The 21,604-nt window shown below is 43.2% G+C and overlaps 1 long non-coding RNA gene across 1 annotated transcript; it reads right to left on the bottom strand.

Annotated features, from left to right (window-relative positions):
- Positions 1–9,191: 9,191 nt before the first annotated feature.
- Positions 9,192–10,348, bottom strand: LOC123466146. The gene is made up of 3 exons (XR_006641389.1): positions 10,167–10,348; positions 9,847–9,978; positions 9,192–9,487 (listed from the first exon to the last, which is right to left on the bottom strand). It is a non-coding gene; the product is annotated as an uncharacterized LOC123466146 (long non-coding RNA).
- Between the last annotated feature and the right edge of the window lie 11,256 nt (positions 10,349–21,604).

Below are 21,604 nucleotides of genomic sequence, written 5' to 3' on the forward strand. Positions count from 1 at the left end.
AACGATCTGCAGCAGGAAAGTGGATAAATAAAACATGCTAGATTGACATGTAATACAATGTAATACTATACAGCAATGAAACAATGTAATACTATACAGCAATGAAACAATGTAATACTATACAGCAATGAAAAAGAATGGACTGATGACATACTTTACAACATTGATGACTGTCATGGATAATACGTGTAGCAAAAGAGGCTAGATATAGAAGAGTACATGCTATACAATTCTATTTATGTGTTGCTAAAGAACTGACAAAGACAAATTTATCATAATAAAGGTCATAATAGTGGTTGCCTACAGGTGAGAGGTTTCTGTTGATTGGAAAGGGGCATGAAGAAAGCTTCTGGGTTGCTATAAATGTGCTACACCTTGATCTGGATGGTGGTTACCCAGATGTAAACATATGTAAAGATCCATCAGGCTCTACACTTATAATTTATACATTTGAATATGTGCAAGTTGTATCTCAATAAAAATTAAGTAAAAAAATAATCAAGGATACCGAAGATTGATGAAGATGTTAGGCTGACCCAAAGACAGAAGCAAGAGAAAAGATTTCTCCAGAAAAAGTGTTGCTCTGATTTATCCCACTATGGAAAGCCACTTCATGCACTGCCATGGGCACACTATCTTTAGGTAAATCAGGTGATATGATGGGGTCTTCACAGATACAAGGTGTTGGAAAGTGAACTAATAGAAATGGGTCCCAGTGGAAAGTAAGACCCTCAAAGCAGTGGGTGGTGGAGAGGAAACACAGTCAGGCCTCACAGACTAATAATAACAAATGGACTGTATTTTGGGGACTAACTATGTCCTCAAACCTCCATCAAACATACCTCTCAAGTTCTAAACTTAAGCCTGGGGCAAAGAGGATGTGTGGCAGGTGGGAAATGTATAGGATCAAATATATAGAGGTATTAGTCTAAATTTGATCCACCAATAATTTACAGTATGACCTTGGATATCTTACAACCTCCTCTTTAGCCTTGGTTTCTTCTCCTGTAAAGAATGGTAAGTAGATTACACTGCTGCACTTTAACTTTGGGGGATCATGAAGCATTTTGAGACTCTAATGAAAACCATGGATCCCCTCCCTAGAAAAATGCCCATACACACCAAGTTTTGCATATGATTTCAAGAGTCTTGTGGAATCCTTGAGGCCCATTTATGGGCTGCAAAATTAAGAGTCCGTAGATTACAGGCCTTTATAAACTCATTCTAAGGATGATCTTTCTATATTTTCTTTTTTACTTTATTGTTCAGACAGTAAAGAATCTGCCTGCAATGCAGCAGACATGGGTTTGATCCCTGGGTCAGGAAGAGCCCCTAGAGAAGGTAATGGCTACCCATTCCGGTATTGTTGCCTGCAGAATTCCATGGACAGAGGAGCCTGGTGGGCTACAGTTCATGCAGTAGCAAAGAGTTGGACATGACTGAGCAACTAACACTTTCACTTTCACTACCGACTCTCTTTATTCTCTCTTTACTTGCAACTTCAAGAGCTGCCAAGACTACTAGCTTCAGGCTGCCACTTTCAGATTAGGTTGGAGACCAGAGGGTATTGTGATGGACATACACAGCTGGTCCCAGCCAAGGACCCCCCCCTGCCCATCAGTCTCATCCAAGTCTTAGGGGATGTGTGCTTGCTGGAAGCACAGAAAATCAATTAATAGCAAGGTAGCTGGAAACCACTTCTTCCAGTTGTAACTTTTCAGTAGTAATTAAAACAATCAGGAGGCAAGGAAGAAACAGTTTTTGTTTTGTTTTTTTTTTCCCTTTCCATCAGCCTATCCGTTTCCCACCATGTGGCTGGAAGAAGGGCCCAGAAGCCTGGGAGTCAGGACTTTTCTTATTGAATCTCATCACTTTGGGCCTGCATTTTGTCAAAAAAACAAAAACAAAAAACAAACAAACAAAAAAAACAGACAACAGATCTGAACTCTAAGCAATATCCAACATCATAAGAGTTAGATTTTTCTTGTCAGATTAGGCCACTAGATATCCACAAAGGAAATTTGGGGGTGGGTGGAAAGGAAAAATTACAGAGCAGGGATGGAAGAGGGGAAAAGCTGAGAGAGAGGAGGGGGCATGATTTCCCTCCTCAGAGAATTAGCCAAACCAGTGTAACAGGTTTGGGCGACAGTTGAATGCCTGTCCTCATTTGTGCAAGGGTTTCCCTAAAGACCCAAACAGGTCTTTCTCACATCTACACATCTGTTCCAAGTCATTTCCCATTATAATCCAATTCTGCTGACAAATTGCTGGATTTTTGGTTTCATATCCAAGAAATAGTAACTTTAAGAGAGAGAGAGAAAAAAAAAGGCATCCCAAAATCCAAATCAATAATTAATGGTGAGAAATGCAGGTAATCTGGATGCCAAGAGTTGGGGTGGAAAGGAGAATTATGTTATAGTAGGCTTTTCTTGACATTACATCGATACTCACCCACCCTCCTTGTCCATAGAAATCTACTTTGTAATTAGAGGAACATATATGTGAGGTCAGAACCTGCCTTCACTAGCTGTGCAATCTCAGTCATGTTAGTTTTATTTTATAAGCTTCAAGTTCCCTGTCTCTAAAATCAACAAAATACCAACTGCTCCTAAGGGCCATTGGAAAGAGTAAAGGTGAGTAAAGACTGGCCCAGTAGATGCCCAGGACGTGCGAGTTCCTCCTCTGCCCTCCCCTGTTTCCTGATGCACTGGGCTCACACAGCCCGCTCTCCTGAGCACACAAGGAAGAACAGAACACAGTCATGGAAAACACAGTTTGGGCTGTAATGGGAGGAGGGGATCACTCCGGACAAGACACACTCAGAACAGGAGATGCTAGGCTGTGTTGCGAGCTCTCAGGATAGGCAGAACCTTTCATGACACTTAGATTATGTGTGTTCATGTCTCACATTCCAATTAAATCATAGGCTTTTGGCACAGAATTCATTGTTCTTTCATCCCCGAGGCTGACTGAAACATTCATTCATTCAGCATCTCACCATATTATATCTAAGCTGTATTGCAGAGACTCTGGTGCCAGACTACTGGGTGTGAATTCCCAGTCCACCTCTTTCTAGCTGAGTGACCTACAACAAGCAATCTAATTTCACTGAGCCTCAGTCTTTGACCTGTAAAATGAAGTCAAAATAGATCCTGCTTCAAAGAGTTGAGTTCTAGTTGAGGTCACAGATATGAAATGCTTAACCAAATAACACAGAACAAGCAATCCTTAATATAAGGTACAATCACTACGTTGTTAGAACTGAGAACATAAAAGGAATAAGACTTGATCTCCACTCCAAGGAAATAAGGGAGACAGAAAAGGAAAAAAAAAAAATTTACCTGACACAAAGTAAATACCCAAATATAGGGTACAATGGGGTACCCATAGAAGGGACCCTTAATCCAGACCTAGGAATAAAGAAAGGCTTTCAAAACCAAATGATATCTGAGGTTAAAAAACCTGAAGGATTAGTAAGAAGTACAGAGCCTAGAGACAGGAAGAAGGACATGGACATCTTGAGGAACTGACCTTCCGAATGGAACAGAGAGTATGAGCAGAGACGTCAAAGAGCAAGAGAATAGGGAGGACACCAGGGACCAGATGTCAGCTCCAAACACCATGCCTTGATTTGTCCACATTACAAACGGATCTGCCCATTTTATGGATAAACAAATTAGAGAAGCTCACAGCTTGCTGAACCAGAACAGAGCTGTGAATTCTCAATAGAGTTCCCATCCTATTACACCACGGACTTTTTGAAAATGAACCTTTTAGAAGGAAAGCTATGGCAAACCAGGACAGTGTATTAAAAAGCGGAGGCATCACTTTGCTGATAAAGATATGTATTATCAAAGCTGTGTTTTTTCCCAGTAGTCATGTACAGATGTGAGGGCTGGACTATAAAGAAGGCCAAGTGCCAAAGAATTGATGCTTTCAAATTGTGGTGCTGGAGAAGACTCTTGAGAGTCTTGCTATAGTTTTAAAGACTATCCTTGGAGATCAAACCAGTCAATCCTAAAGGAAATCAACCCTTAATATTTACTGGAAGGACTCATGCTGAAGCTGAAGCTCCAATACTTTGGCTACCTGATGTGAAGAGCCGACTCATTGGAAAAACCCCTGATGTTAGGAAAGACCAAAGGTAAAAGGAGAAGGGGGTAGCAGAGGATCAGATGGTTAGATAGCATCACTGACTCAGTGAACATGAATTTCTGTAGCTAGTGGAGGACATGAGCTTTTGTTGATGGTGGAGGACAGAGGAGCTTGGCATGCTGCAGCCCGTGGGGTCCCAAAGGGTCGGGACACGACAGTGACTAAACAACAACAACAAATTTTAGAAAGCCTAAGATCTAGGTCCCTTGAGTTGTGTTAATAATCTCACCCTCACCAGGCTGAGCAACAAAGAACTGTGGGATGCAGTCACCTTTTTCCCACCTCTGATGCATCATATTCTCCAAACTTAGACAGTGGGACTGAAACATTCGAGGAAATCATTCTTCCACTTGAAATGCCAGGACCAGACATTAAGACTGGACAGATGAGGGAAAAGAGAAAGGAACATCAAAGAGAAAACATCAAGGAACAATCACTGGAGTCCTTGTTCATTTTGTCCTGCAGGAGTCTCTGCTTCCTGAGGGAAAACAACAAATATAAACAAAACAAAACAAAACCACCTTTGGGGAGTGATCCAATAGCATGAAAGCATTAGAACGGGAGAAAATAACATGAAAGGGGCCTTTGAAATGGTGCAATTTTCCTGAGCTAAGGGACAGGAAAAGACTGGAAAGAAAATAAATTAAGACTTGTGTTGGTTTCTAAGAATTTTAGCAATGGCCAGACGTTAGAACATTATGCTGAAGCAAAGGCAAATCTGAGAAGGAAGACAGAGGGTGATTTGACTTTGAAATGAGGGAGAAAGAGGAAGGATAGTCTTTAAATCTGTGGTGAAATGCGCAAATAGAATCAACAGCCTTTGTTCCTTGATGTGGACGCCCATGTATCTCAAGGGAAGGCAATAGAATAAAGGATCTTCAATGACATTTCAGATTTCAAAACTAGAAGGTTCTTCTTTGGAAAACTATAGCAAGACCCCTTTCAAAGACCTTTATGTGGATGGAACAGACACTCCAGAGTACCCAGGCTATTGTGGGAATGAGAAGTATTGGTAGGTCAGAGACTGAGATTTTTTCAGAGAAGAGCATGTTATGTTGTAGATAAAAGAAGGGCATACTTCAGAGACAGCTCAGAGATAGGACATCAAATAAAGGAGTGTATTTCAAGAAGAAAACCCAAACTCTCCTTTTTTTGACATGAAAGGGCAATCCTTGTCTTGGCTATGTGCCTCGCCATTTCATCACACACTGCCTAGGGTTCTCCAATAACCTTACATAATCTTCACTAGTAAACACTGGTTGAGGATTTCCCTTATGTGAAAATTAACTCTACCTGACACTAGGTGGGATCCAGTGAAGCAGAGAGCAGAGTTCAACCCAAGAGAAGTTTCCATCTCATTTGGAGGCAAAAACACAGGTGGTAAAAGTAAATGACAAGACAGGAATATATATGAAGTCTCAATAACAATAATAATCATAAAGGCAACAAGTTCTATAGCAGTTCAGAGGGCAAACATTCCTGCTGGTATTATTGCCCCAGCAAAGCTGTATGCTCCACACAGAGAAGAGTCCTGTTCCCTGCTTCTCTGTATACTGTGCATACACAGACCACCAGGCTGAGGGAAGAAAGAAGCTCACTACAGAGCTCTCGTCTTTAAACAGGAGTAATGTCAAGTGCAGTCCAAGCCTAGAGTGAGTCATGGATTTGCAGACTGGTTGTTGGAAGTGAGACAGCAAGTGTGGCTCATGGTGATAGGCCACTTACCCTGCAGATAGAATAGTGCTGTGGTTGAAATATGGGAGCTGCCACTGAACAGCCTAAATTTGAAACTTGGTTGGTTGGTTTGTTTGTTAATGTATTAATATGCACCCTTGGATTACCTGCATAAGCTCTCTCTGCCTCACTTTCCAAAGTTTTCTTACTTTGGAAGAGGGATAATAACATGATCCACCAAAGTGGCTCCCTAATAGCTGTGCTATGGCCTGAATTTCTGTCTCCCTAAAATTTGTTTGTTGAGGCTTAATCCCCAATGTGACAGTATTAGGAGACAGGCCTTTGAGAGGCGATGAGGTCATGAGGCTGGAGCCCTCATAAACAGGACTGATGCCCTTACAGCAGAGGCCCTGGAAAGCTCCCTTGCTGCTCTGCCATGTGAGGACAGCGAGAAGACAGCCGTCTTTGAACCAGGAAGTGGGGCTGCCGGGGTCCAGCCCCAGCTGATCCAGGGTATTCGAGGGAGAGACAGCGTAGGCGACCTATTTATTTAAATATTCATCAAAGATATAAAGAGTAATAGAATGAGGATAGCTCAGTGAGGAAATTCAGTGGAGAAAAGAAACTGAGTAGCTTTGTTTACACGGGAGACCAATAAAACTTCAAGACAAGAAGTTTGCACCACTTACGTAGGCCGCAGGCGTCCTTCTGTTCTCTCGAAGGAGAGGAGACACTGAGGCCTCCCCGGTCGGATCTTAGAAGCCCAGGCATAATTAGCAAGCATGGCGGTTTCCCCGCCTCAGAGGAAAAATTCAGCCAGAAGGTGAAAGAAAGAATGACATGGGGAGACCAAATTTTGGTGAACTAAAAAAGGGGCATACTTTATTTTCCAAAGTAGTTTTATACCTTAAGTTATGCATAGAGGATAATGGGGGAAGGGGTGGAGTCATGTAAGGACAACAGTTCCTGATCCTCATCGAAGCCAGGCTTTCAAACTTATCATATGCAAAAGTTCAGGTGATTTACATTATCTTCTGGCCAGGAGGCCTGTTAACATTTTAAGAAACTTATTTTTCTCTAAAGGTGATTATTCTAAAGTCAGGCACGAGCCTCCAAAAAAGCATTGGATAAAGTTGCATTCCTATAGGGCAAAGGTGAGGTGGGCTCAATCAAGAAAAGAATTAACTCAAGGGTTCAAGGTTACAAACATTGAGGCTACTACTTACATTTCTATACACCCATTATATCCATCAATACACTGCCAAGGACACAGTAGGTAAGGAGTATGGAGACTTAGCAGCAAACACTGGCCCAACAAGTGAAAAACCCTTCACCAGGGTACAATTTCTAATCAATCTTTTAACTGCTCAAAGGAATCTGTGTTTAGACAGTTTAGAACATCTCCTGCCTCTCACAGTTGGGGGGCTCTGAACAATCACATGTGGCCGGAAAAACCTATTCAGGCAGGCTAGAGGACTTCCAAAGGAGTTTGTAGGTTGAAACACTGTTACACCCAGGAACTTGATTAACTGGAGCTGTAAGTTAACTTTTTTTAGAGAGAGGTAGTGGGGGACAGCCCCCCGTAAAGTCAGAGGTGTAGGTGAGAGCACAAAGCAGAAAGTAGGCAGACTCTGGTTTGGGGGGTAGATGCTCGAGAATTTCCAGAGGGACTCCTGAGGCTCGATCCCACCTTTGCGTATGCCGAGCCTCCTTCCTCATGACCTTTTGCCATGGGCGGAGTTCCTCACGCTGGCTCCCAGCAGTGATAGAATTCCAGTTGAGCTATTCCAGATCCTGAAACATGATGCTGTGGAAAGTGCTGCACTCAATATGCAATATGCAATATGCACGCAATATGCCAGCTCCTGGCATGGGGCCTTACCATATCTGCTGGTACTTCCAAAACTAAGAAATAAATGTCTGTTGTTTTAAGCACTTAGCTTACAGTGCTTTTAATTATAGTAGCCCAAACAGACTAAGACAGCCTGCCTCCTAGAGTTCAAACCCTTGCAGCGTCTCCTGACGTGTTGGTCTGTGTGACCACTAATACACGGCAGATGTGATGGGATTCACTTCAGAGACTGGGGTGTGAGAGAACATGGCCTCCACCTTGGACGCTCTCTCATGTCCTCTCTCTCAGATCTTTGGATCTGAAAGAAGCCAACTGCCATTTTATGAGCCAATTAAGTGAGAAACTACAGCCTCCTGTCCACAGTCAGTGAAGACTAAGACCACCTGGGCATCTTGGAAGTAGATTCTCCAGCCCCAGCTGAGCCTCAAGATAACAACAGCCCCAAGCAACAGCCAAGCCCACAACCATTTGAAAGACCCTCAGCCAGGACCACCCAGCTAAGCCCTCCTGATTTCCCAAACTTCAGAAACCGTGAGAGATTACAAAATCTAAGTTTGGGGATAGTTTATTACATAGTAATATGTAACTAATATTAGGAAGTTGAGAAAAGTAGAGAAGATGATAGATCTGAAGCATTTAGTGCCTGGCACTTGTCAGTAAGTAGTTGCTAAGATTATGGGCAAGACACAATGGAAAGTATTCCATTTGCACAATGTCACTTACTTCTTACAATCCTACCAATTTTAGACAAATTCAAAATACTGTGATAAAAAGGTAAAAGCTCACTTTTTGCACAGAACTTAATATAATGTCAGCCCTCACTCCTTCCATGTTGGCCAAATATTACACAATTTTAAAGATTATGAATTGAAAGATTTATAGATGATGTTTATAGTATTTCTTAAAGCTTCAGCATGCCATTCTCCCAAAACTTCATGGGTTCAGCAGGCCCAAAGCTCTCTAAACCCTCTCATTTTGGGTTTTTATGGAGGCTTCATTACAAGAGTACTCCAGTACTCTTGCCTGCAAAATCCCATGGATGGAGGAGCCTGGTAGGCTGCAGTCCATGGGGTTGCTAAGAGTCGGACATGACTGAGCAACTTCACTTTCACTTTTCACTTTCATGCATTGGAGAAGGAAATGGCAACCCACTCCAGTGTTCTTGCCTGGAGAATCCCAGGGATGGTGGAACCTGGTGGGCTGCGGTCTATGAGGATGCACAGATTTGGACACGACTGAAGCCACTTAGCAGCAGCAGCAGCAGCAGCAGCAGCAGCATTACATAGGTACAGCTGACTAAATCATTGCCTGCTGGTCATCGGTTCAATCTCCAGACCCTCTTCCCTCCCCAGAGATTGGGCGACTGGAACTGAAATCTCCAACTCTCTAATCACATGGTTCACTCAATATCCTTAGATGGTATCCTAAAGTCCATACATTCACTTAACAAAAGATACCTATGTCTGCTCTCCTCCAAATTCCAAGGGTTTTAGGAACTCTGAGACAGAAATGGGATGAAGACCACATGTGTATTTCTTATTATAAATCACAGTATCACAGTCAGAAATCCTCCTCCTCTCTTCTGTCAGTCTTATGAGAAAATTGATTTTGAAATATGTGAGTTTTGAAGCATACGTGGCCCTCTGGAATGCAGCCCTCTGATATCATTATCTTCCACATTTTACCATTGAGGAGACCGAGGCCTGTATGAAACGTGGGGTAACTTGCTCAGTCACAGCGCTAAGTGGCAGCAGGTGGCATTTGACCCCAGGCACCTTGACTGCAGACAGGCTCTGAACCACTACACTACAAGGGAAAAAAAAAAAAGGCTAGTTTTATAGCGTCCCCTGAGCTGCCTTGAGGTGAGTCCAAGATTAACATTTTTCAGCTATTGATCACAAAAAGTCATCATTTCCTCTCTTGTTGGTGCATTTTAATTAGTATCAAAATTAATCAGCAACTTCAACATTGTCCTCTTCTGAACCTCAACCACAATACAAACTCTTGTACATATATAATGCACGCCAGTGGTATTTAATTCGAATTTATACACCAGTAACCTTTCTTTATTTCTTAATTACACTATGCTTCCATTTACAGTTTTCTAGCCAAATACAATTTATATTCACAAACACACGGCCAGAGAAATAAGCAGTGGCACTTACGTCACTGTGAGGCATTTGCTGTAGCTTTCAAATGAACCCCAACTTCCCAAGCTGTTTGAAGCAAATTTTCCCATTAGGTCAAAGACTTCTTCCTTCAAGGAATGAGTTACCCTTTGCATGCGAACCATGTGACTGGTGGAAAGAAGAGAGCAAGCCAGTATTTTGTGTGTCAGACTATGTACCAAATGCTTCACAGGGTCACCTCACTGCATCCGCACAGCAAACCTTCAAGGTAAGCAGTTTGTCACACACATACAAAGTGATGGAGTAAAATCCAAACCTATTCAAGCTGACTTCAAATTCTAGCAGTAAAAACTCACCTCTGAATCTCCTCCCAGTCCACTTGGCTCCTGGAAGCATTGCCTGGTTTGGTTGGGCTACAGCGCCAGCTTATATGGTGATATTAAGAGTGCAAAATGGAGTATCTTCCCCATAAGAGCTGGGAGGGATGCTTCATTCCAGCTGAAACCAATGATCCAGAATCAACAGATGGGCTAGAACAGAGCTTCTCAGATTTAATGGACACAAAAATCACCTGCAACCTTGCTAACAAGCAGATTCTGATTCAGTAGGTCTAGAGTGGGGAGAAGGCAATGACCCACTCCAGTACTCTTGCCTGGAAAATCCCATAGATGGAGAAGCCTGGTGGGCTGCAGTCCATGGGGTCACGAAGAGTTGGACACAACTGAGCAACTTCACTTTCACTTTTCACTTTCATGCATTGGAGAAGGAAATGGCAACCTGCTCCAGTGTTCTTGCCTAGAGAATCCCAGGGACAGGGGAGCCTGGTGGGCTGCTGTCTATGGGGTCACACAGAGTCGGACACGATTGAAGCAACTTAGCAGCAGCTGCAGCAGCAGAGTGGGGTCTGAGATTCCTAACCACCTATCAAGTGATGTTAATGCTACTGGTATCTAGCCCACATTTTGAGTAAAAAGGCTTTAGGGAGCAGTATCAAGAACATAATACCAATGGCATTCAGAATTAGTGAAGGAACGTACTAGTGAAGGAAGGTTTTTTTAAAAAGTGCTCAATTGTATAAGTAAAAAAAATGATGATCTTGATGATGAAAGTAACATTTATTCAAAGCTTATCATGCATCAGGCACTGTTCTAAGTGCTTAATATGTATCAAATCACTTAATTCTCTCAGCAATTCTTTTGAGATGACCGCAACTATCATCCCAATTGACGGAAGAAAAAAACTGAGGAATAAAAAGGAAGGTACACATTATTTGAGTCTGAAAAAAAAAAAAAATATATATATATATAAAGAATATATATGTGTGTAATTGAATCACTCTGCTGTATACCAGAAGTTAATACAACATTGCAAATCAACTATAAAAAAAATTAAAAAACAATATCTAGATATGAACCCAGATAACCTATATCCAAAGATGGGCTTGACACCTGATCCCACACAAAAAAAAGACCTAACAATTTTAATGAACCACAAACTCAGGATGGGCTACCAGTGTGTGCCAGTGGCTAACAACACATACAACTTTGGCAACTGTACTGGGCCTGATAATTTGAGAAAACAACAGCAGCAGAAACATACAGTGCACTCCTTATTATACCATATGAATTTATAGTAATTTAGTTAACTTGTTCCTTCTTTTGAAGCTGAATGTTTACAGAAAAGATACCAGCAGAAAAAATGGGTCCCAGTGACCTCTATAGTGTCTTCCAACCTAATATCCTATAAATGTGTGATGTCAAGACAAACGAGGCCAGAGTATCTCACGGGAGACCGCTGAACCAAACTGCGCCAGGAGCACGCTTCAGGAAGCACGCCTTCCTTCCGGGAAGGGAGCTCAGCCAGGCTGTGCCTTCATCTCTCCCTGACACTGAGAGTCATGTCACTACGCTGCCATATCCAGCCTGACAGCCACAGCCTCCTTCCTTCCTCATAACGATGATAGCCCCTGACCTCTCTGGAGGCTTCTCACTCCTCTTTGGCGAGTGTATTGCTAAGAGCTTCACATTTCATGATTTGTGTATTCAGAGCATCTCACACTAAAAGCATGGGAAATGAGCATCCATTGCAGGTGAAAAATTAATCCCTCTAAACTTCACATATCACTGTTATTTAATGGGACAAATGGTTGGCCCTGTCTTTGCAACTGTGTGCGTGTGTGTGTGTGTGTGTGTGTGTGTGACTCATGTGGTTCAAAACAGGGGATTTAGTGTCAGATAGACCTGAGTTCAAATGTTGGCTTCGCTGCTTCATAAGTATGCAGCCACAAACAGATTACTGGCTTCTATGAACCTCTATCGGAGAAGGCAATGGCACCCCACTCCAGTACTCTTGCCTAGAAAATCCCATGGGCGGAGGAGCCTGGTAGGCTGCAGTCCATGGGGTCGTGAAGAGTTGGACACGACTGAATGACTTCACTTTCACTTTTCACTTTCATGTATTGGAGAAGGAAATGGCAACTCACTCCAGTGTTCTCGCCTGGAGAATCCCAGGGATGGGGGAGCCTGGTGGGCTGCCGTCTATGGGGTTGCACAGAGTCTGACACGACTGAAGCGACTTAGCAGCAGCAGCATGAACCTCTATCTACTCTTCTACAAAATGAAGCTATTGACACCAACAGCTCAAAATAATTAGGTGACAGAAGGTAACGAAGACACACTACACACTGAACAATATTATTATTATTAATAACATCATCATCGTAAGAAGTGTGAATAGAATGTCATGTGTCCAAGAGAAAGGATCAAACAGCTGAGAGGAAACTAATAAATGAGGAGGTGAGGTCTATTTTCAAGCCCCACCAATGCCCTTCATCTTGTATTCAAACAGCAATCTCTCTGATGCTCACTATTTCCTCCCCAGGTAAAAGGATACAGTAATTTTTGCCCTACTTAGTACTCTCATGAGAAAATAAAAAGATACTGAGGAGATCACCTGTTCAACATGTCACAAACTCTCAAGATCCAGGTAGCAAACCTTAGTGAGACAAGAGGGTGAGCAAATAGAAACATAGTCTATTGGGAGTGAAGGGCTTAGGAAAACATTCATCACCTAAAGGCGGAAGGTTGCTACTCAACTCCATCTACTCAGTGCCAGCAGCTCTGATACCTAGTTTCTTAGGAAATCACTGAAGTTTTAAGTGTTGAAAACTAAGTCAAAATTTTAAGACCTCTATCAGCCAAACAAAGCCCATCTGTGGGCACCAATCTGGGATCTCAAATAAAATGTGATTCATTCTTTCCCTCTCTCTCAACACCTGAGAAAGCAGGAGCACAGAAAGGTCTAGCAATTTACCCAAACTCAGCCTTAGCAGTGGTAACTGTTGGAATGAGTTTATGACATCATACATTTCTTTCCAATCTCAGCAGCCTTTGTTACCCTCCACTGGACCACTCCAAGATGACTTTTATTGTTATTTTTAGTCATTCATGCATGTGTTTTCTCCAAGCAAGCTGTTGGAAAGCCTTTCCCACATCTTGTTCTGCCTAACATCAGTCGTGTGTCTCTGCCTGCACAGATCACACTTCACAGGGGAACTGAAGGCTCGATTGTAACAGGCCCAGTGATTGATGAACCCAGAGTGACAGCAGATCTGTGTCCTGAAGGCAGGGCTGAAAAAGACCTAGCTATGAGTGAGGACCTTCTACTGATGCTCTTTTTCCAAAAAGCAAAATAAGCAAATACCATTAGAATGTCTTACAAGTTACACAATAGTCTTATTGGGGAAAAAACACTTTTAGGTAGGTATAACGAATTTTGTTGAGCACTGCTAGAGGCTGGGTGTGGGCCAATGATTGTACCTGATTCACTTAATCTCTGCAACAATCCTATAAGGTAAAAATGATTCCTAGTTCCATTTTTCAGGTCAGGAAACTGAGACACAGGGGAGGTAAACCAGATTGCTCAGGATCACATTGTGAGAGCCACAGCCAGGATGTGAATGAGCCAGCCTGAGCCTGTGCCTATGCGATGCTAGCCTCCCTTGGATGACCTAATTTAATCTTCACAGTGACCTTATGAGAAAGCTCTGCTGTCTCTATTTTGCAAGTGGGTAAACTAAGTCTAAGGGAGGGGAACGGTTTTACTCATGGTAATGCAGCCAGCAGGTGGTAGAATTAGGATGGCTGCCATTCTACTTGAAACCTTTGTAGGGAAGAAACATTGGGACCACGTTTCTTTCTTAAAAGAAGTTGCTTTCTTAGTCCTTAATCTTTTCTCATTGGACAGACTCATACTGAAGCTGAAGCTCCAATACACTCCAAGAGCCACCTATTGCGAAGAGCCGACTCATTGGAAAAGATCCTGATGCTGGGAAAGATTGAAGGCCAAAGGAGAAGAGGGTGGCATAGGATGAAGTTGGATAGCATCACTGACTCGTTGGACATGAATTTGAGTAAACTCAGGAAGATAGTGAAGGAGAGAGAAGCCTGATGTACTGCAGTTCATAGGGTCACAAAGAGTCAGACATGACTTGATGACTGAACAACACAGTATTTTCTCACCTGCCCTTTCTTGGACACTGGCTCCAAAAGGCTTGCCCATGTCTCCAGGTAAGGCAATGAGCGCCTTGTCAGGGAGAAGAGGAATCACAGTGGCCTACTGCTCACTATATCCCAGGAACATAAGCTCCACATGGTAGGAACCATGTCTGTTTTCTCCCCCTTCTATGCCTAAAACCTGGCACAGATCATCATTAATATTTGCTGAATAAATGAATGGGATGAAGGCCTGAATGAAGTGAATGTACAGTAGAACTGTTTGAATTCTGCAGTTATGTCTCAAATATGGAAAGATGGAAAAGAGAAGGAACCTTTGAAGCTTAAAATAAAACTTATTAGCAGAAAGCCAAAAGGTCAAAAGCAGAGTTTGGTTGAATAAATCTTTTCAATTCTAACAAAACAATCATTAAAAAGAAAGGACAAGGGAGCAATCTGTTGGCAACTGGCACTCTACTCACTCAGGTACCCAAATAAAAAGATGTCAGAAGGAGACAAAAACAAAAAAACAAGGCAGGAGTGGCTCTCCAGGGTCTCTGGAGAGGTAAGCAGGGTCAACCGAGACTGAGGGAAGCCTCGCTCTGCAGCTCCATCTCTGCCTCAGCGCCTCTGCCATCCCTCTTCCCCTCCAAGTCTGCACCTTCCCCACAACAGTGGTTTATGAGTTCACTGAGCCACGAGAGAAAGAGCCCCTCCCCTTGCTACCCAGAGACACCCCGGGGCCAGCCAGGATCCCTCACTTAAGTTATAGCATCTGAAGGCTCACCTGCTTTCTTTTCACCATATTCTCACTTATCCTTGCAAGGCACCTGTGAACAGCCTGCCTAGGCACAATGACCCCCACACTGGACAGACTCAAGTACAGACATAGCAAATCGAGTGTAGTGGACCACACAGCCCCAGTGTTCATCCGAGAAGCCTGACTCAAGTTCAGTGCTCCTCCTCTCCTTAGGCTGCCTCCTAAGACCTGGGATCTCCTGAAAGATGTGGTAGACTCACCAGGGCACCTTTATTAGAAGGAAGCACATTCTCCTTATCTTCTGCCCCTTCTCAAAATGGGCACCATTCTTATACTGGAACAAATCAGTCAAGAAGTAGCTAACTCATCCAAGCTTGGCAACTCTAATGTCCCATCTTATTGACCCCAGAGATTGAATCATGAGGTAGACATATGACCCAAGACAAGCCAATCCAAATCCTTGTCTGTAGTTTTCTAGACCTAATTTGAAAGAAAATTTCTTTATAATAGATAGCATGGTAAATGTCCTAAATCCATTCAACACCAGATAATTTTTCTAGGCCAATGACAGTAATTTCATCCCTCTGATCAGTAATTGAGTGCATGTCTGCCATGTGACCCAGCTCTGGCCAATGGGAGGAAGAATGTTAAGTATATGTCTAGGAAGCCAGACTGCTGTTGGGTCTGCATGTGACACTGGGACCTCATCCAAACACCCTACAAATGGTTTAAAGATAAAGCCAACACTAAACTCTAGTACACTGTTGGTAGGGATGTAAACTGGTACCACCGCTGTGGGAAACAGTATGGAGGGTCCTCAAATAACTAAAAATAGAACTATCATATGATCCAGCAATTTCATTTCTAGATATATATCTGGAAAAAAAAAACACTAATTTGAAAAGACATATGCACTCTAGTGATATGGAAGCAACCTAAGTGTCCATGAACAGATCAATGGATAAAGATGTCACACACACACACACACACACACACACACAATGGAATGTGCTTAGTCACTCAGTTGTGTTCTCCTCTGTCCATAGAATTTTTCTGGCAAGAATACTGGAGTGGGTCGCCATTTCCTCCTCCAGGGGATCTTCCCAGCCCAGGTATTGAACCTACATCTCCTGTACTAGCAGGCAGATTCTTTGCCACCGAGCCACCTGGAAGCCATACAATGGAATATTAGCCATTACAAAAAATATTGCAATTTGTAACAACACAGATAGACTTGAAGGATATTATGTTAATGAAATAAGTCAGAAAGAGAAAGATAAATAGTGTGTGATATAAGTAATGTGTGGAATCTAAAATATGCAACAAACTAGTGACTGTTAAAAAAAAAAAAATCACAGATACAGGGAACAAAACAGCAATTACCAGTAGGAAGAGGAAAGGGGAGAGAGGCAAAATAGGGGTATGGAAGTAAGAGAAACAAACTATTAGGTGTAAAATTAACTACCAGGATACCACACAGGGAATATAGTTGTTTTATAATAACTATAAATAGAGTACAAAATTTTAAAAATTGTTAATCACTATATCGTACAACTATAATTTTATTGTGTAACCATTATACTTCAGTCTAAAGAAAAAAAAAAGATGAAGCCAACACTGAGGATAAAAACAGGAAATGGGAAGACCCAGGGTCCATGAGGACTCACCACACACTGTGTGTTGACCAGAATACCTATTATGTGGCATAATAAATTCCCTTTTTATTTACATTAATTTGTGCCTGAATTTACTGTTACTTGAAGCCCAAAGCCTTCTTTGTGATACATCCTTCTTTCCTTCTGGCCACAGTGATGCTACAAATTGACTTTGGAGCTGCTGGCAGTCCTTACAGCATAACTGTGATCACAGCCCCTCATCACAGAAAACAGTGGATCTAAAGCAGGAACAAGGATGCCTAGAGCAGAAATAAGAAGCAGAAAGGAGAGAGGATCTGAGAACATTCAGGTTCCTGGTTGCTGTAATCCTGCTCTGTGGCTTGAGGGAACCTGGATCTTTCTGACTCCATGTCCCAAAACAAGTTCCATGTGAGGTCTCAGCCAGGGACAGGGCCTGAACTATGGGGGACAGTACCGTGGTTAAGGGCTGGGGAAGTCATCTCAAGCCCATCTTCTGCCACTAATATGCTGGGGGCTCTGGACTCTCACTGGATTTGTGAAACTATCTTTAAAATGAGGAGGCTGGGACAATATCTGTCATAACTCAAAAGTACATCCCAGCAATTGCACTCTGATGAATTCATCCTCCAAATAAACTCAACAACCACTGAAAGATGTAGCACAAAGACCTCCATTGCAGCCTTGTTGATAGCAGAAGCCTATGTGGCCATCCAAGGGACTGCATAAATGAGCTATAGCCATGGACTAAATATGCAGAGTACATCATGAGAAACACTGGACTGGAAGAAACACTGGACTGGAAGAAACACAAGCTGGAATCAAGATTGCCATGAGAAATATCAATAACCTCAGATATGCAGATGACACCAGCCTTATGGCAGAAAGTGAAGAGGAACTGAAAAGCCTCTTGATGAAGGTGAAAGTGGAGAGTGAAAAAGTTGGCTTAAAGCTCAACATTCAGAAAATGAAGATCATGGCATCCGGTACCACCACTTCATGGGAAATAGATGGGGAAACAGTGGAAACAGTGTCAGACTTTATTTAGGGGGGCTCCAAAATCACTGCAGATGGTGACTGCAGCCATGAAATTAAAAGACGCTTACTCCTTGGAAGGAAAGTTATGACCAACCTAGATAGCATATTCAAAAGCAGAGACATTACTTTGCCAACAAAGGTCCATCTAGTCAAGGCTATGGTTTTTCCTGTGGTCATGTATGGATGTGAGAGTTGGACTGTGAAGAAAGCTGAGTGCCGAAGAATTGATGCTTTTGAACTGTGGTGTTGGAGAAGACTCTTGAGAGTCCCTTGGACTGCAAGGAGATCCAACCAGTCCATTTTAAAGGAGATCAGCCCTGGGATTTCTTTGGAAGGAATGATACTTGAGCTGAAACTCCAGTACTTTGGCTACCTCATGCAAAGAGCTGACTCATTGGAAAAGACTCTGATGCTGGGAGGGATTGGGGGCAGGAGGAGAAGGGGATGACAGAGGATGAGATGGCTGGATGGCATCACTGACTCAATGGACGTGAGTCTGGTGAACTCTGGGAGTTGGTGATGGATAGGGAGGCCTGGTGTGCTGTGATTCATGGGGTCGCAAAGAGTCGGACACGACTGAGCGACTGAATTGAACTGAACTGAAATCTGGCTGTGGTCTGTTTAGGGATGGCTTGTGAGCTGTGAATAGCCTTCCTGTTTTGAAAATATTGTCAGAAGAAGAAGGAAGAGGAGGAGGAGATAGTACAGAGACCCTATGACCCACAGAGCCTAAAATACTGGCTCTTCACAGAATAAGTTTCTTGACCCATGAGCTACTGTATAATTCTCCTGTGAAAAAGCAGCCACTGAAAATGAAAAGAAAAAAAAAAAAGATATCCGTATGCACTGACACGAAAAGAGATCTACTACATACTGCTAAATAAAAATGCAGGTATCTGAACGGCATGAGTAGTCTGATTGCATTTGTGTCAAAATATGGAAGGCAAGTTATCTATGAGGTGTATGCAAATAAAATTTCTGGAAGGATACACAAGAAAGCAAACGGTGGTTGCCTCTGGGGAAATGAGACTGAGATGTGGGTGATGAAAGAGAGAAAGCCTTTTACACGGTACTTTACATTCTTCTCCACCCTTTGATTTTTCCTGTGAGCACGTGTTAGAGCGCTAACCATAAAAATGAGCCGGTTGGACAATACGATCTCCTGGGGCACCTTCAGCTCTGAGTCTGTCTAGAATAATAAGTTACAATGTTGGTTACTATTTTTTTTTTTTCCGCCAGTGTGATTACTACGATGCAAGTCACATCCTGCACTTTGTTTTCATTTTCACAAAAACCTCCCGAGGGTATGAGCTCCTTCTGCCAGATGAGGAGACTCAGGCTCGGACTAGAGCTGAGGATTCCAGGCCTCTGACTCTACTACCCAGCTCCAGAGGTGACACCATCCTCCCACCTGAGCCTGAGAGGCACAGTGAGGTTGACTGTGCCAGCAAGTAGAGGCAGTAGAAAATATGGGGTGAGATGTAAAGGAGGCCAGATATGCAATATGGCTGAATATTTCTTCCCTGGACCCACTGCAGGCTTCTATGGAACAGATGGCAAGGATGGGAGGTCGATTTTTTACAAGGAAGTGAGGAAAAAAAGTATTTTCTACTACCCTTCAAATCATATCATGAAAAGGGAAACCTATCTGCTCATGGGGAAGCCGTGTGATCTTCGGTGAATCACAGTCCCTCTCTGAACCTGTGCTTTAGCTTTCAAAAAGAAGAGGTTGGCTCACATCGGGGCTTCCAAACTCACGCTGACAGGGCCAGTCCAGTCAAATTAATGGTCAAGGGACCAGGTGGGGATGGTGGGGAACTCAAGAAGTCTTGCCCTATTTAGAGCAGGACAGAATCTATTTATTCCTTGCAGGCTGGTGCCAAGGGTAAATGCAGACCAGTGTCACCAAATGGCCTGGTTTTCAACAGGAGCTGGAATCCCTATTTTTATATCAAAAAACTCAACTTTAAAATCTTGCCATCTCATTCTAAATACTGAAAAAAATGCACTCTGGTGCCAAGCCAAAACCACCCTCAAGTAGCCTGCAGGGCTGCCAGTTTGCCAGCTCTAACCAAGAGGGCCACCAGGACTCATCCCATTGAGCCCTGGTGGGGGTATTGGGGACTGCACCACCCAAAGACCAAATTCCATTTCATATGCAACGTCCATCAGACTTCTCCCTGTTTCCTCTCAGCCACATATCTGCTCATCTCAGCAAATAAGAACTGGCAAAATCCAGGAAATAAAATACCAAGCAAGCAAAGGAAAGAGGTAGGGATCCAGTCATCTGGAGTCAGCAACAGGAGTGAGAAGGCAGAGGCAACCTCTGCTAAAGTGCCTGACTGCCACTTTCCTGGGGACAAGCCTGAAAGCAGTTTCAGGAAGGAGTCTTTCTCCTCTCTCGGTACACAAGCAGCCTCTTGCCCCCTTTCCTCCCCATCTGAACATCCTCAGCATCTTTGCACCCAACTCAGAGATTTCCATACAAGGGAACAGCCACTCAATCTGGAAGTGACAAGCACCTGCTAGCAGCCAACCATGATGGCCAGCTCATTCCTCATTCTGACGTGGCTGCAAGTGACTCCAGCTTCCTTGGCGACAACCTCAAGGTTATTGGAATACTGAATTCCCCCTGGTAGCGGGTGTGTTCCTGTGCATGTGACCACATGCACACATGATGGGGGCAGCCGTCATTCGGGCTCCTGATAGCCTTCACATCAGAGGAGCACGAGAAAGAAGTCATTCAGGAGACATGGAAAACTGCCCTGCTCCGGAATCAGCCATATCTCCCCACCAGCTGCAGGAAACAGCCAAGCTCCCACCATTGGAGGCCACAGGATCAACCTGCCTTTCCAGTCTCATCTTCAACCCCACTGTTCTCTCAAGGAACCTCAGTCACACATATAGTTTTCCTAAAACTCCACCAAGAATGTCCCTAAACTGGGAGGAAGGCAGCCTTTCATGGTTCTTGTTTAAAAAAAAAAAAAAAAACTAGGCTATCCCTTGGTACCTAAAATGGTAGTTCCCTTATAAAACCACAGATAACCTCTTCCAACCAATACTACTGAGCAGTCACAGCAGAAGTAATGACAAGAATCATGGAGTACCTGCTATGCACCAAACACTGTACTGAGCGCTTTGCCTGCTTTACATTATTCAACCCGACAGCCACCCTATTGGATGAGGACACTGAGGCACCAAGAAGTCAGGTGCCCCACCCAATGTCACACAGCTAACACAAGGTAAAGCAAGGATTCAAACCCAGAACCTCTATCTCCAGAACCTGAGCCCTCTGGATATACCGTCTTCCTCTGAAGTTCCCCATAACCCCTCACACACACCATGAGGTACAGAGCAGGAGACAGTACCTCAAGAAAAAGGGGAGGAGATGGAAGTCAGGCAGTCTCACCACTGATGTTCTGGGTCACTTTGGTTAGGTCACTCCACCTCCCTAAGCCTCTCTTTGACTCTTCTCTATAATTAAATTTCTCTAAAAGTAGTGTTTAAATTAGATGACCCACCTTGATGTAGTTTGGGATCCCATATACAAGTCATTTCACTGAATGTATTACAAAGGTGCCAAAAGGAAAAAGAACTGCACATGGTGGAATTTAAAGCGATATGAGTGTCTCAGTGAACATAATGGACATAGGATAGAAAAGCAGTGAGATGTGCAAAAACCAAGACATCAGTTCAGTTCAGTTCAGTCACTCAGTCATGTCTGACTCTTTGTGACCCCATGAATTGCAGCACGCCAGGCCTCCCTATCCATCACCAGCTCCTGAAGTTCACTCAAACTCATGTCCATCGAGCCCGTAATGCCATCCAGCCATCTCATCCTCTGTCATCCCTTTCTCCTCCTGCCCACA

Source organism: Bubalus bubalis, chromosome 9 (assembly GCF_019923935.1).
Source record: "Bubalus bubalis isolate 160015118507 breed Murrah chromosome 9, NDDB_SH_1, whole genome shotgun sequence".
NCBI classification, from domain to species: domain Eukaryota; kingdom Metazoa; phylum Chordata; class Mammalia; order Artiodactyla; family Bovidae; genus Bubalus; species Bubalus bubalis.